Consider the following 12,006-nt stretch of genomic DNA (forward strand, 5'->3'; position numbering starts at 1 on the left):
TTTGGTTTGCGCAATCTAACTGCTCCAGAATGTAATTTTCACAAATCGAGACTTTGGTCATTTTCGTGCAATGTTATTTTCGCATGTCATTTTCGCACAATATCATTTTGTCAATAGGTGATGTATGCAAAATGTTATCGCGGGGAATTTGGTCATTTTTCTACAACTTCATCATAATTTTTGTAAACTTTCTCAACAAGTACTTACAAAATTTTTGCAAAATGTCGTAAACTGTTTTCGAGTCGGTTTCAAGGCAGAACTAATTACGTGATTAGTATCTACTATACTCTTGCATTGATAATACGAGTATTAAAACTATCATGATTAAAATATTTCATAGTAAAAACACCTATCAGGAGGATTTGAAGTAAAAATCTTCTTAAGTGAAGATTCATATCAACTATAAAATAAAAAATACGCTGAGAGCGATACGACCTCAATATAAATAGGCTTCCAACAGACCTTCAGGAATATTCTGCTAAATGTCATTTTGCGAATGTGACGTTTTGCGTCAAATGCCTGCGATACACAGCTGTCTGATTGTGCGAGAATCTCGTAAGCATTCGTTTTAGACCACAAACTCCACCAAACGTTACTGTTTAATAGTGTAGTAATAAATAATAAATAAATATATTAGGACAAATCACACAGATTGAGCTAGCCCCAAAGTAAATTCTAGACTTGTGTCATGGGATACTAACTCAACGATACTATATTTTATAACAAATACATATATAGATAAACATCCAAGACCCGGGCCAATCAGAAAAAGATCATTTTCCATCATGACCCGACCGGGGATTGAACCTGGGACCTCTCGGTTCAGTGGCAAGAACTTTACCACTGCGCCACCGAGGTCGTCAAAATAGATGCTTGAATCTAAAAATTTAATAAAATTAAAGATATTACACGCGCACGTACCTTTTTACAACTGTAGAATCGGCTGTGATTTTATAACCGGTCGCCTGCCTGACATCAACTTCCCTTTATTTTTTTGATGGTACGACATGCACGGGAGGATATGGAGTAGTCCAACTCTAAGGCGGAACCACAACGAACGGGAAAAGTTCGGCTATAACTATCGTAGTATTAAATTGTTGTCCTTAGGGATAAAGTTATAGTATTATGTCATATAAAAAAGATAAAACAGCGATATATGCCGGTCCTTGTTGACGTCTAATTGCGTTTTCTTATTATGCCCATGAAATTGCCACATTAATGGCGGCTGTTTTAATTACCTACAGGATGTTGGCAACGGCTATATACAAGCTAATAAGATAGATACAGATCTATTACTAGCCCGCGTTAATGTCCCACGGGATCAGTTATTTTTCCGGAATAAATGATATTTTATATTCTTATGCCCACTTCAAACCACATGTACGCAAAATTTCAAGAAGATTGGTTGAGTTGATAAAGCGTGAGGAGCAGTTTTACTTTCGCAACAATTTTCGTGAAAGAATAACTAACATACACAAACTGTTCGCATTTATAATATTAAAATTATAAACAGAAACCTTCCTACGGAAACACTCTATCTATTGGTGAAAACCGCATGAGAATTCGTGGAGTAGTTTTTGAGTTTACCGCAAACACACGCAGATGCGATAGAGGACTTTAAATTATAATATGTAAGATAAGAATTAGTATATATATTATTTATGTATATACCTTATCCATTTCAATATACGTCTGTGTTCTATATTAGTAACAGGACGCGCCGATAACAGTCTATCCGGGTCGTCAGGCCGCCCGCACACACCCATTTGTCCACAAAAAGACTAAATGACGTCGTCAGTCAAGAGAAATCAGTGTGAAATGAGGATAGTGGACGTCACGATGTAAGTTATGATAGGCCTAGTATGCGTATTGCGTTGAGTTATCCCGCTTAAACTGGACCTGTGGTATCAGTTTTCCGGTTTTATGTTGTACCAGTTGACAGATTGCTATATATTATTTATTGAATTAAAAATTATCTCGTTGATCACTCCCCAACGTTAAAAAATTATACTTGAAAATATTGTTTAAGTAATAAATTATGAATTTAAAATCTAGTGACCGGAACACAACCGGGAACCGGGAACGCTTGAAGACACAAAAATATAGTCTCGGCGCCCAATACGAATTTGTGGCGTTTCGCATCGAGATTTTAGGTTCTTGGGGCAGAGGCGTACGGAGTTGTACAGAGAGCTCAGCAAACGGCTGAGAGAGGCAACAGGTGACCCTACTCGTACCAACTGGGTAGCTTTTCGCACAGCAAACTTCTATTGCAGTTCAGCGTGGGAATGCTGCCAGTGTGATGGGCACCTTGCCTAGTGTGCCTTCTTTAGATATGTATTTTTAATTTATAAGTATTTATAACTTTTTTTAAGATATTATAGTTTTTATTTTATATTAATACAATTTTGTGTTTAGTGACTGTTATATACTGGATATATATTCTTATATCTGGCAATTATACATTTTGGCTTATTAAACTTTGGCATTTCGTTAGTAATACTAATAATCATGTTAATGCCAAAGTAAACTAGTAATTGCATTCAGCGGCGCTTGAATGACATTGTACGTCATTATAGAGGTTATGCATATCAATGACCTCACTGGTAAGAATGTTGAATATCGTACGAAATTGGGAAAATAATTAATAAGTAATAACATCAGACATGTTTAAAGGTCGAGAAAGAAATCGAGAAAACGCTCAGATGTAAGTGATAGGTGAATATCATAACTTGAGAAGTTAGAATTTGGGATAGTGGGATCAGTCAATGATGTAAACATTTTCAAACATTTTTCAATCTGTCAAATGTGGACCCGTAGGTCCAGTCGAAGCGGGGTCAGTTTACAGAATACTCCTCGAAATATTCGGTGGTCGAGCGGGTTTTAGCTCGGTCATTTTTGTTGCGCCATTTTGTTTTTATGCCAGCTGTAAAGCTTGGATGTATCAGAAATTCAGGATATTAAGTAGCCTTCGGATGTGTTGATAAATTTTTGCTAACATCGTGTGAGAATGATTGTGTTAAGAGAGTGGCAATTGTGTAATCATGAAAACTGGGAATGGGATAGGTTTTGCTAATTGCCTTCTCCACACACAACAAAATGTATACAGGGATACTGGTATCAAACGCAAAACCTCGTAAAGACTACTTGGGGACATCAAAACATGCAACTTTTATTCTAGGACTTTTCATGATTCGTAGGTTTTCTTCTTCATATTTAAAAAAATACAATCTAGGTAATTTGCCTTTCAACACATCTTAACTGTATGTAATAGCCAAGCAACACGAGACAGTACAGTAGCGTCATGTAGCGGAATCGAAAATAGAGGTAACGTTTTATAGAAACGGCATTAAAAATAAAAAAGGGAAATATTTTGTATTACGTTTAGACAAAAGTCGTAGAACAAAAGATGTTAGTCTCTATGTACCTTATGCGGCTTTGAAAGGTTATGCGTTAGATACCAGTAACCCTGTGTATATAAAAGAAGACATTGAATGACTGATTGACATCGCACAGCCCGAATCGCTGGGTCTAGAAACTTCAAATTTAGCACGTATTGTGGATCTAGGGGTGCACTAAGAAAGGATTGCTCAAAATTCATCTTCTAAGGGGGTAAAAAGGGGGTTCAAAGTTTGTGTGCGGGAAACCAGATTAATTTTCTTCTTCTTCGACGACTTCGGTGGCGCAGTGGTAAGATTCTTGCCACTGAACCGAGAGGTCCCGGGTTCGATCCCCGGTCGGGTCATGATGGAAAATGATCTTTTTCTGATTGGCCCGGGTCTTGGATGTTTATCTATATATGTATTATATTATATAAAATATAATATCGTTGAGTTAGTATCTCATAACACAAGTCTCGAACTTACTTTGGGGCTAGCTCAATTTGTGTGATTTGTCCTAATATATTTATTTATTTTATTTATTTATTAAAGAGTCAAAATGTTTTACTGAATGAAAATCACGCGGGCGAAACCGCGTGAAAAAGCTAGTAAATTATAAACAAATAATTAATTATGCATCACGACGTTTTTCTTCACTAAAAAAGAGAATTTTAGACTCTGTTGAGTCATTGTTCAATTTATTTACCAAAAATACTTTTCCTACAATATCTTCTTAGATTTATTTCGACTTTAACCAACAGATTACAAGGAAAATCTCTTTAAAACCCTTACTATCATATTCTATAGTGTACTTGAATAAGATAATCCCAACTTATCTTGCACGGAAATTTAAATATTAAGCTATATAGAAGTGACCATGTTCTTATATGAAAATATATGACGCCATATTGGCATGATTGTGGCATCCTAGAAGAAGTTATACTCTCTCTCTCTCTCTCTCTCTCATCTAAACGTTATCCCGGTTATACTATTGTAGAGAGTATAACTTTTTTTTTTGACGATTCTGTTATACCGTATAACAAATAGTATAACTTAATGGACTAACTCAGTCCACTTCATATAATTCTGTGAATGTCGAGGCGGCTGATAGGAAAAATAATAAAAACAGAAGGAAGTTCCTCAGGTAAGTAATAAAATCACAGAGTTTCAAAATCTAAAGGTATAAGTTTAAGGTGGCCTTGGGCTTCGAGTCATCACAGCCGATAATGGCACCGGAAGCACTTTTAGATCTAAGAGAGAATGAGTGAGTTAAAAATTGTTTGCAGCTTTATAATCTGGTGACTAAATACACTTTTCTTATTCTCATTTTATTGGTTAAAATCAACGGAGTACGAATCATATAACATTCAAATATAATTTAGTTTCTAACATTCTAATTATTCAAGTCACGCCACTTTTATAGTCTTATTATTCCAAATTCTGTGTAATCTTGATAAAATTTAGCAGAACTCAAAACCCTTCAGACTAAGGGATTTAACGTATAGAGATTATTACTGACTGTAAGTAATGCTTTAGGAACAAATTTATCATCTCCCAGATGTTAACACGCTCTTTAAGTTTTTGAAGGGTAATATTATAATATTAATAATGAAATATCAACCGCGTTTGAGGTTTCAGAAATATATATTATTAGAACATTTTCGGCATACGTCTTATAAATTATAATAATTATAACTTAAATATAATCGGCACTTTTTTGTCTACTATAATAGTATACTGTTTTATAATAATTTTTGTACCTATAACTGTTTGTGCCACAATAAATAGAAAAACTATGTGAAAAAGAAAATCGCACGTTTGCCACCGGCCTTAGCTTAGCGTGTTTCAGCAAAGGTTACATATTGTTACGTCATTATCGGTATATTTGCCTTCAGTGGACTTCCTCCTATGCGATTATCGGCTGTGATAAAAATGTAGCATGTTTTTGGTTTAATGCCAAAATGGAACAATTGATTTCGATTTGTCTAATTAAAAACATATATAAGTGTTATAAGTTTGACCGCTAAGTGTGTCTGTCTGTCTGTGTACGTGGCACCGTAGCTCATCAACGGTTGAACCAATTTGAATTCGGTTTTTTTTATTTGATAGCTAATTTTTACTCGGTGGTTCTTAGATATGTTTGAACAAAATCGGTTCAGCCGTTCAAAAGTTGTAGCGAAATGAATATTGAAATAAATAAATAAATATATTAGGACAAATTACACAGATTGAGCTAGCCCCAAAGTAAGTTCGAGACTTGTGTTCGGGGATACTAACTCAACGATACTATATTTTATAACAAATACATATATAGATAAACATCCAAGACCCGGGCCAATCAGAAGAAGATCATTTTCCATCATGACCCGACCGGGATCGAACCCGGGACCTCTCGGTTCAGTGGCAAGAACCTTACCACTGCGCCACCGAGGTCGTCTGAGGTGAAAGTCTGGGGGTTTTTTAATTTGTCTAATAAATGAACTTGTGTACGTTACGGTCAATATAAGTTATCCAAATTCATTGTATTTATTATGCTATTAGTATGGAGTCTAGCAAAATTAACATACGTACTTATTATTACGTCTGTTTTCCATGGGATAGACAGAAGCTTAAGATTTCCTCTTGTCACAATCGTCACAAATTATGTATATGAGCAAGCGATTGGTTCTTCTCGTTCTATCATCTGAGCGTTTTCTCGATTGCTTCCTCAGCCGTTGACCGTCGGAACCCAGAGTCCGCTTTCCTACTTTCTTACTTAATTTTAAAATTTTCAAACAACCTTGTACATATAACTATTTCAGTATTACCAAGGAACTTCATTCTCAATGCCTCTCTCTCTCTCATCTGTGCAAGTTACCGGTTCCGTACGCAGCCATTGAGCGTCGGCGCCCAGGGTTCGCATACCTACTTTTTCGTCTCCACTTAGCACGATCGTCGGCATCATTAGTTGTCAGACTATTGGTATAACACCATCATGGCGACATCAAGCCAGCACTTCTTAAGTTTGCCCTTCCTGCCAGGGCCAGGCGGGAGGGGCATAGCCAGACATTTGTTCCCTACGTAATTTTCCGGTCTACACAAGACGTGGCCGTACCAGCGCAGGCGGCGCTCCTTGGGTTTGTCTGCTATGACATGTAAACTACCGCAAACACGCAAGTTCCATACGCTAACTCATAAATAACTCCAGTGAAAAATACTCAAACTTTTACTGAAAATATTGAAACTTTTATTAAAAATACTCGAATTATTCATATTCATACCCAAATATTTTTATTGCAAAAACTTTGTATACTTACAGGTATTAGTTGGTACACACAATTTAAAGGCCAACAGTTTGCCCTTTCAGGCAATATTTATATAAATAATTACATCTTTAACATTAACACATCAAGAAGGTACAAAAAACACAATCAGATAAAAAAATATTATTATGACGACCTCGGTGGCGCAGTGGTAAAGTTCTTGCCACTGAACCGAGAGGTCCCGGGTTCGATCCCCGGTCGGGTCATGATGGAAAACGATCTTTTTCTGATTGGCCCGGGTCTTGGATGTTTATCTATATATGTATTTGTTTTTAATTATAGTATCGTTGAGTTAGTATCCCATAACACAAGTCTCGAACTTACTTTGGGGCTAGCTCAATATGTGTGGTTTGTCGTCATTTATTTATTTATTAATACATTCGATAGTGCTGTAAAAGAAAATACAATTTGACAGCTATTACGTAACCATGAAACTAATAATTGAAATTTATTGAAATAAATCAAAATATTTGCTAGGCGATGTGTAGTTAATATTTTTAAAATTTGCTCTTACGAGTATAATGTATACGCATAAATGAGCATACCAGAGTAACACGGTCAGCAGCGCGTGCAATTTAACGAGTGAAGCGCCCAAACACTTAATTACAAGTTCGGAGCACTGAAACGCAGTAATTTGTGGATTTAAATTAATTTTATTACAAATAACTGAAGCCAATCGTGCGTGGGATGGCTCACATAATTTTTTTTTCGCTTATATATTCCTCCTTTTTTCGTTAATGGTGCTGTAATAAAAATCATATATTACTAGATTTTGCCCGCGTTAATTTTCCGAGATATAGAAGGGTACCCTATGTCCTTCCCCATACTTCAAACTATACGTGTGCTATGCCTGTGCGTGGAAATGTTAAGTCGATTAACTACCAGGTTATAGCAGGAAACCAGTGCTTTGCTCATTATTAGGCTTGTGTGCGTTGAGTTGTTCAAATAAATCATTCATTCATTCGTTCGTTCGTCCGTTCTTTCGTCCGTCCGTCCGTCCATTCGTTCGTTCGTTCGTTCATGCAAAATTTCAAGAATATTGGTTGAGCATACAGAGCGTGAATAGATAACAAACAAACTTACTTTCGCATTTATAATATTTATAAATTAACGACACGACGCGCACTCTATTATATCGCATTTATTAAATGCTAAAAAATAAAATTATATTACCTATTAAATAAAATTATTATATAATAAAATTAAACGTCATTTTATTTGTTTCAATAAATCGTTATTTACATAGACTGGTCATAAATCTTCCAAAAAAGCTAGTAGTAACACAAATATAAACCATAAATACTTACGTCACACGTACTCGTAATATGGCGACGAGGGGCGCGCTGAGACGTTAGCAAGTTTAAAATTCTAAATTGCTGTTTAATTGTTTCAGATTATGAAGATTTAATTCAGTTACTAATATGAGGTGAGTCACATTTTATCCTATTATTATAAATGCGAAAGTAAATTTGTTTGTTTGTTACCTCTTCTTTCAATCTTCTTGAAATTTTGCATACATGTAGTTTGAAGTATGGAGAAGGACATAGGGTATTTCATACCGGAAAATTAACGCGGACGAAGCCGCCGGCAAAAGCTAGATAGAAACCAATACTTGACGACATAGTTCAGTGACATTAAGCAAAAATAAATATTTCAAATAACTACTGTTATGACAAAACAAAATAAAATCACATTTTTCGCGCACAATACGATACAGTGACTTTTTTCTGACGTTCACAAATTAACCGGGAATGGTGTGATCATGTAATTAGTAGGTACTCCGACGAAGTTCTTACTAAATCCACGGGTGTGACACACCCATTTGACGTGACATTTTGACATTTCACCTTTCATTTACGAAGCCAATTTTTAAATAAAGAATTTTAATTCTTTTTTTTTTAAACTTGAATTCTCTTGACAAATTGAATTCTCTTATGACCATTGCTAGCATATTTTATGATTGTCTTTGTTATGTGAGCATATTATTAATAGTTTTTTTTTTAAATTATTGTAAGAACTAACGGTTCGACCCGGCTTCACTCTACACCGCGCACTAATAAAAATCTTTCAAGGCAATAGCATATTTTATTAACCATTTTTTTAAGATTAAGACTATTAAATAAATAAAATTGACTTATAATACTTAGGAGATCAATAAATATAGTCGAAAAAAAACAAAAATGGATATACTTACCAGTGAAATATAAATTCATTTAAAAACAATACGGATTCCTGTTTCAATATTCAGAGCACTCGATACGAGAAGTCAGAGCAAAAAATCGTTATACCATCGATATTCACTAGTGAAATACTGAAAAATACTAGTGTAAAAGGCGACACTAATAAATCCGAACACCAGTTTTGGTCACGTACCGTCAGGGGTGTAGTTAGACATCTACAAGCCCTGGGGCATAAAATATTTGGGGCCCCTTCTTGACGAATCTGTATATCCTACTAATATTATAAATGCGAAAGTTTGTGAGGATGTATGTTTATTTGTTACTCTTTCACGCAAAATATACTGGACCGATTGTTATGAAATTTGGTACACGGGTAGAATAATATAACCTGGAATAACACTTACACCAGGCTACTTTTTATCCCGAAATTCCCACGGGAGCGAAGCCCCGTAGCTCGCCTAGTTAAGTATATAAACTATCCCTCTTTTATCCTCGTGTATTTTTGGTTACATTCTGGGCTGTAAACCCTGGAGGGCGGGAACACACGACACATATATTTAAGCTTTAAATTTTATGAATGACTGATTTTGGAAATGATTCCTTCCTCAAGAAAATTGACGGATTGTAATGACCGCGCAAAAAAAAAAAGGTCGTTGGTCAGAACGGAAGCCGATGCCCCTGAGATTGGGGGTCCCGCTACACGTTACCATCTAGCCCTCCTTAGCTACGCCACTACACGTCCCGCACGAAAAACAGGCGAAAAAATGCAAAAAAATGGCGCGAAGCATACTTCTTCATTCGAAGTGTCATCGAAAAGTGACTTTGTTTTTGCTATTCCAATATAGAGCTTAGTGTTTGGAGATAAGGCTGCTATTCTTTTGGTGCGAAAGTCTAATTAGCGCGATGTAGGCTGAAAGAAGCCTGTGAAATCACGCGCGACGATAACCTATAATTATGAAGAGGCGTTTAACGTCGGGCTTCTAGTGATGGGACATAGTATATCGAAATTTTTATCGATATTTTTTATCGATATTTTTTTCAGTATTTTTTTCCTTACTGTCTTTGATGCCGAGACGTGGCGAATACTGCACTGACAAGTGTATATAGCTTTTAAAAAAGAAAAATCTTTGACGTGTCCTTTCTTCATTAAGTCAAATACATTTTCATTAAAATTAACAATTAAAAAAATCCCTTGTTCGTCTGTTAAAACTTAAACAATGTTTTTAACAAAATGTCCGCCTCATGTACATTCAAAAATTGTTTTATTTATTAAAGTAATTAGGTACTTTGAAGTCTGGCTGGTTTTGGTCTGTGATCCTAAAGTCCTCAAAAGCATTTTTGAAATAGTGGAGAGATATAATATAAAATTAAAAAAAAAAGATTGAGTCTACTAATTATATAATATTCGTTACATTTAAAAACATTTGCTTCCATCTATCTCAGTAGACAGTTATGTACTCGTATTAATGGATTTAGCATACTATCAGTACAAGCTTTGAACATACTAATGTTCAAATCCATATACCAAAATGGATGACAGTACAGTGCACATTACCTCATTTATCGTGTCTAGTTAAATCGTGACAAATTTCGTTTAAACCGACGAATAGTAGCCAGTGACTGTTTAATTGAATTTTTATCTAGAATTAAAAAAAAAAAAAAATAGAACATTGTTTTCCAAAATTAAAAATACAATAGGTAAAGTAAATGAAAGACGATGGAATTAAAAAAAAAAGTTAAATCTGATTTATATCTTTTTAAAGTACAGTGATAATAATAAAAGTGATTTCAAGACATATTTCTTAACCCAACCTAGAGCTGAGGCATTAAAAAAATATTATCTTAAAGATAATATTTTTTTAATATTATTATCTTAAAGATAATATTTTTTTAATGCCTCAAGTAGGTATGAGTGGTAGCTAGCTGCAGTGTATTTACAGGAGTTCATTTGTGAAGTTACTCCATTACCTTTTAAATGCATGAATATTCCACAAGGTGTTCTAGTAACAAGTTTCCAAGGCTTAAACACAGAATAAGACGTAACAGAAGTATCTCATCCAATAAGTTGCCGAAAAATCGACAGTTCTCTAGGTATCGATATAATTTGACGTCGAAAAAATACCTGTACGAAGGCGATTTCTAAATGCTTTGAGCTCCAAAGTCATGTTAGATTAGAAAAATATCGATAGCTACTCTTTCAATACTACTATCGATGCTATGGATACGGATATGGATAAAGGGGATACTAAGTATCGATATTAATGCAATATTATCGATGCTTTTGCCTCGTTTTGTCAACGTTTTATCTGTGAAAATAGAATACGTAGATTGTCTATCGAGAGTGGTATATGTAAAATGTCTTTTTTGTCCTATTTATCTATTCTGACTCCACATAACTTTCGAAGGATTAGTTATTGTCGGTGTAGCAATAAACGGTATGAAACATAGCAATTAGACTGTATTTCAGTGTATAAATTTGAGAAAAGATAAAGTTGCGGAAAAACACAAAATAGTTTTATCAAAATCGACTAAACTGGGCGCAGCTAGTAATTACATTAAAAAGTTACTGTTTGAATTTATTTTTTAGTTATTAAATTATGTGGTGGAATTGTGATGCGAACTCCTTGTAGTTTATAGCTTTCAGAAATACCACATTACAATTTAACATGAAAAAGTGTGTATGATGGTTTTATTTCTGAATAAATGCTTCGACCATTTCTGTATTATAATTATTTTACACAACAGTATTGAATATTAATGCCAATCGGCTAACTTCGCTGTATAGTCTGGTGGCCAAATGAACTTGAAATAATATTTTGTAAAGGCTCTCTTAACATTCAGTGTTATTTTTTGTATTGATAAAATCTGAGTCTGCTTTTTTTTTTCATAAATTTGTGTCGTTTATAATTTTGTTTGTTTTAGGACACTCTTGTTTGACAATTATTAAGGAGTTTTATTATTAAAATCAGAGAAAAGAGCGACAACTGACTACGATATATTATATGTAATGTAACCCATAACTGCATAAAACAAAACATTATAATCGTACACTTAAAATTATGATTGATGCGCATAATGTAATCATATCGCTATGAGCAATCTTTTCCAGTCAACTTTTGGACAATTATTAAAAAATATTATACTCTC

General features: G+C 34.6%; 1 protein-coding gene across 5 annotated transcripts in view; it reads left to right on the forward strand.

The window, feature by feature from the left end:
• The window catches only part of LOC128678573 (uncharacterized), a 227,160-nt gene that overhangs the window by 136,773 nt on the left and 78,381 nt on the right, over positions 1 to 12,006 (forward strand). For 3 of the 5 annotated variants that reach the window (XM_053760182.1, XM_053760185.1, XM_053760186.1), the window contains one exon: positions 8,073 to 8,105. The exons of the other annotated variants lie outside the window; for them this stretch is intronic. The gene's annotated coding sequence lies outside the window, so the exon portion shown is untranslated. The remainder of the gene's footprint in view (positions 1 to 8,072; positions 8,106 to 12,006) is intronic. 5 annotated transcript variants of the gene reach the window in all.

This window comes from Plodia interpunctella, chromosome 20, assembly GCF_027563975.2.
Source record: "Plodia interpunctella isolate USDA-ARS_2022_Savannah chromosome 20, ilPloInte3.2, whole genome shotgun sequence".
NCBI classification, from domain to species: Eukaryota; Metazoa; Arthropoda; class Insecta; order Lepidoptera; family Pyralidae; genus Plodia; species Plodia interpunctella.